The following is a 5843-nucleotide window of genomic DNA, read 5'->3' on the forward strand; positions in this document are numbered from 1 at the left end:
TTTTTTTGCATCTCAATCACTCTATTTCACCCTAGCAGCGGTAAAAACTTGATTCGTGTGCTGCACCTATCACTTAGAGAAACATATTTTAAAAAGAAAAGAAAATAAAAAACAGAAGTGAAAAGGATTCAACGAGATATGGCGAAACTACCATGTTTTTTTTCTAACACCTGAGCTCTGTGCTTTTATGAATAGACTCTTTAGATGTTTCCATCTAATCAGATTGGTTCCTCAACTCCTACAACCAAGATGCTTCCATCCACTTAGATTGGTAAGTGTCATCCTTAATAAGCATAAATTTCTAGGCTCTGGAGTTTATTTATTGCAACTAAAAAGTTTCTTCCATACCCCCAAACTTAAATCTAACATTGTCCTCAATGTTCTAAAGATAAAATTAAAAGCATAAACAAGGAGAAATTGTTACCATTTGAAGCAAAAGAGTTAAAAAAAGATATTACCGTGTTGCATGAGCATGGGTTACCTCCCAAGAAGTGTTAAGTTTAACGTCTTCAGCCAGACTAAGAAAGAATTAATCACCTCGAATCATATAGCAATAGCCGGAACAACCGTGGGTCGTCTACATCAAAAAGTGTTATCACATACAAAAGGAAACTGCAACAAACCAAGAATAAATATAGCACACCCTTGCCTAGTTTCCTGTTTAAGACAACTCCATCTAATTGTGGTTCAGGTTCAGGTTCAGGTTCTATAAAGGGGTCTAAATAAAATATTTTTATGGGTTGCACCTCATCATAAGTAAGATCCAAAATATCAGGTTCTAAGGTCTAGAAAAATTTGGAAGCACACAATAATAACCTGAATAATTGAGGATCCTCTAAGTCAATCAGATTTGACTCACACAGTTGACCATAGTGAGAGTGGTGGTCATTCTTAAGCAAACGTGTCAATTCTATTTTCCTAAAATAATTAGGTTTAGTCTCATAATTTAATAATTGACACATCTGAAACTTATACGTTCCCACAATTGGAAGAAAAATATTTGGTGGGAAAACAAAATCAATTTGGGTATCATAGCCTGGGTAAACCACATCAACCAGAGGATGGGTTTCTAACAACTTAACTTCTTCCTGGACATTAGGTTCGGGAGAGCTAGTATGAAGGTAATCTGGCATAATGGTTGAGGCACATATATCAAGTCCCAAGTGAGGGATATCTATAAGAGCCAAAGGTGAAGTACATAGAGAATGATAATCACCCCCAAACTTAGAGTTTTCAATGTCTCTAGGTAGACTAGTCACAATCTCCCTAATTTCTAGGTCATCAGATTCCTGAAAATTGTCAATTGATTCTTCTAAGTTATAATCAGAAGGTGCACCCTCACTCATCATATTTGAAAGCTCTACGAGTTCATCTTCTTTGTCTAAGACTAATGTTTCTAAATCGCTAGACTCTAAAACAATATTCTCAGAATAATCTCGTTCCTCAAAACTATCATCGGCTTCGTAATCATAAGGAAATACTACATCGTCTAAAACGGCGGTATCTCTAGTCAAATCCTCGTCCTTTTGAATGGGTAAATAATTATTAAAATTATTTGTATTCGAACTAGAAATAATATTATCATTGTAAAGCTCAATTGGAGTAACAAAATCCTGATCACTATGCCTATATGTGTCTGATTCTTCATCAACACTATCCTCGTCATAATCATCATTAAAATAATATGAAAATGGTCGAACCTCATCTAAAAAAGTAGTGTTACCAATTCTAACCTCGTCATCTTGATTATGCAAATAAATATCCTCATTTTCAAGGGTACTATTGGAAACACTATATTGGGAATTAAGATTATTTTGAGCAAGTTTTTCGTTCGTCTCAGCCATCAGCTTGAGGCATTCCTCCATAGAAAGTTTACTTATTCTTTCGTTAATAACTAAGTTGTTCATCTCAGCTATCTTACGTGTCGACTCCTCTAATTTCCTGAGGGACTCTTCTAAAGGAGGAACAAGAACAGAAGGATCATAAAAATGACTACTTTTCAAAAGTTTCATTGCATCCTCCAAAGACGAAGAACTAGTGTTATAATCTTCTTTCTCATATGACTGATGTGCGTTTGAATAGTAATTGGGCTCACCATGATATGAACCATAACCTTCAAAAGGTTGATGTTCCCAACCACTATTTACGCTATGGTCGTAATATGAATAATGTCCATTTTGAAACTCAGCCGGATGATCATTGTATTGGCTATTATAATATTCGTTCGACATTCTATTGTGCATATGCAAATGCAGGTTTGACTAAAATGGTTAAGATCAGGTTACGACAGCAAAATATACCCAAAGGTACGAGGCTGAGGTTTGTGGATTTTCAGCTGGTAACTCCCATAAGGCCCAAGGCACGGGTTCAGCTTACTAATCCATGAGTTTTCCTAAACTCGGTAGTCTGACGATGCAATTGGTATGTGCACGTGTGCCAACAAAATCTGAAAAGAATAAAAAAATACCAAAGGCGTAAAACAGAACAAAAAAAAATCTAAAACCTAAAACAAATCCGCGTCGGCGGCTCCAAATATTGATGTAGTTTTATAGTAGTAGTAAAGTTCGTTCAACTCGGAATTAATAAGACTGGGTTCTAGACTTAAAAATAAAGAAAATATATACACAAAAAAGTTGTCACAAATATCGAGAGGTACTAGGACTCGGGATTTCACCAATTTTCATACTCATGTGGTTCAAAAATCAATTCTACATAATTATAGCTCATATGATAAAGATTATTGACTCTTATTCTTTTCCAAAGTAGATTCCGAAAGTAATGACTGTAAATCTAAAGCAAGGGACATCAAAACACTTAAGATAAGCATGAGCCATCAATTGAAATCACAACCACTCAAGAGAAATCATAAATCAATTCAATTTTAGTGCAAAAAACCATATAAAGAATTAATAGAATTACCACAGTGATGAAAAAGGGATTCCTCCGTCGTCCCAGTGTTGGGGTTTAGCTCCTCATATCAAAAACAGGTTCAAAATAATAAATCATGGATCAAAAGGTGTTTTTATTGAAGAAATCATATAACTCACCGAATCTGCAACGTTGTAGTGGCACTACAGAATTCACTGTTACAAGAGGTGTTGCTAACTGAAGATATGTGTGGGTATTGGACTGTTACAAAACTGTTTGAATATAAGACACTGAGTGCGACTATTCTGTGCAGCTTAATGTTCTTCGGATTAGGGTTCTTAAGAACGACACTTCTGATATGTCGTCTGCAACTTTTCTTCTTCCTCTTCTCTGCTGCTACTGCAGAATCACTCTGCAGCGATTTCTGTTGCTCTAAACCTCCCCCAAACTCTCGACAGGCCTCTTACGACTTCCCTGGACCATATATATACACTTCAAACCCCAAACACTCCGAGAAAATCTTCACTTTTCCTTCGCTGCCAAGTTACGAAACCTTCTCCATAATCTTCTCTGCACGCGTCATGGGCTATCCAAACTTTCTCTAAACTCGATAGATTTTTTTCAGAGAAGAATATCTTCCTTTATTTGTCATGTAACTCCCAAATATACAACCAATTCTTCCAAGTAAACAAACCGATAATATTTGCACCTCTGTTTTACTCCAATCGACGGTTACTTCCTTTTTTTACGATTTAAAAACACGTAACAACCCTTTTTTACATTAACAGGATACTCTGAATCCGTATCTAATGAAAATTCCGGCTAAAACTCACTGCAATTCTTCCCAAATAAACCCGAGAAATATCACCCTGTGTAAGAGAAATATATATGGGAACTTCCTCTTTTTACGTTAACAATACCATTACATGTTGTGTTTTGAGTTAACAGGATAATCCGAAACCACACCCGAGAAGAACTCCGACTAAAACTCACCCAAACTCAGTCCAGCAGGTTCGCAGGTGGGAAGTTATTTTTCTCGCCAAATTTCAGTTCAAATGGGGAAGAACAAGGATGCCCCTTAACCATCTGCATTTCCTCATAGCCATGGGGTGTAAATAGCAAATATTTGGGTGAAAATTGTAGTGAAGTTCCCCTTATCAACTGGAGTTCCTTTCGGAATTTTCCTCCGAGTTCCTTTGTCAACTTTTCGAGCCGATTTCGCCGTAAAAGCTTATTTCTCCAAAAATACCTACAAAAGCATAAAAAGACATAATAAATACAAAATCGAGCACTAACAATACATATAATTGAGATCATATTAGACACATAAATGCGTTTATCACTTCCATATTTTGACTACCCATAACCGAAGGACATATCATGCGCGTTAGATGCGAAGCCATTTCGACTACAAATTTGTCGAATTTCAGTTTCCGTTTTAGTTTACACTACAGTATGTGTTTAATCTACTTTTTCAGATTTCATTTTGATATTTGTTTTGAATGTTAGTTTTCATTTATTGTTTTTTCTATTTTTTCTACAGTTAAACATATTTATAATATGTTGGAACCAAAACAGGTTTCATCAAATTTTTTTGGAACACTTTTTGGTTTCATCATATTTTGCTGGAACCCTTTTTGGTTTTGCTAGAGCACTGCTCGGTCGAACTCGCATGCGTTGCTATCTCATGCATGTTTGTCAATGTTAGTTGTTGATGGTGGATTTTCGACAAAGTTCAAAATCGTAAAATCATGATACTGCATGTATCTGACCCGTCTTCAGGGACGCATGTTACGATTCATGATTTGCGATCCGTGAACCGTTTCATGATCTCTGACTGAGTGAACATTCTCTCAGATCCATGATGAACATGTTTCTCGAAAGGCCTCCTCGTCTGAGCGTTCGATGATGCACGTTTCATCATGACCTCTATGTAGAATAACATGATTTGACGGTTCTCAGGACATAATTGTTTGTCAGAAGGCCCAACGCCTTTAGGACGTCGACGATACTCGTTATTCCATGACTACATAGAGATACCCCCATCTACATAGAAGAATGATTGGGCGGTCCTCTGGACATAATTGTTTGTCGGAGGGCTTAACGCCTTCAGGATGTCGACGATACTCGTTGTTCCCTGACTATGTAGAGAGACCGTGTATAGATTCAGGCGACTCTCTGGACATAATTGTTTGCTGGATGGCTAAACGTCTTCAGGACGTCGACGCTGCACGTTGTTCCCTGACTATGCACCTTTCAAAACGAGTATGATGCTTCAACTATCGCATATCTCGATTCTACAATAGATTAATTCTATCGTGACATTCATCCACTGAATTCCTAGAAAATAATCTATTTTATCTCATTACTCCGTATGGTTGATCCCCGGCTGATTCCATGGATTAGTAATAGATAACCAATTTATCTCGTTACTCCGTTCCCTGAATTCCCCGACTGGATTTCATGGATTAGTAATAGATGCACAGTTCAAAATTATTACTCTGTTTCATGAATCATTCTCAGATGAATTTCATGAATTAGTAATAATTACTCAACAATCGGGCGTCTGGACTACCACCGAGTAAGCCTTAAGAAAATGGTGCAAGTGTACTCAACAATTATGCACGAACGAGCACCCAAATGCACTCCTACCGAAAATAGGAGAGAGAAAATAATAACAGAAAAAATGGTGCCTAGGGACCGGGCCCAGTGGCCGGATGGTCACGCCGCCGTGGATGGTCCCCCACGCCTCTCCCTTTATTTTTCCTTATTTTATTATTTTCATAAACTCATGAAGACTCCTTCATTCGAGCAAATTTCCTTGTTTGAGAAAAACTCACGGTTTCTCCATATTTTCACGGTTTCATAAAAAATAATAAAAATAGGGAAATGTATCACGTGACCGGGCTACCTAGACGGTCGTCCATTCCCTAGCCATGGCCGGTCCCACACCTGGCAATCCCTTGTTTTCATAA

The sequence above is a fragment of the Papaver somniferum genome, chromosome 8 (genome assembly GCF_003573695.1).
Source record: "Papaver somniferum cultivar HN1 chromosome 8, ASM357369v1, whole genome shotgun sequence".
Taxonomy (NCBI): domain Eukaryota; kingdom Viridiplantae; phylum Streptophyta; class Magnoliopsida; order Ranunculales; family Papaveraceae; genus Papaver; species Papaver somniferum.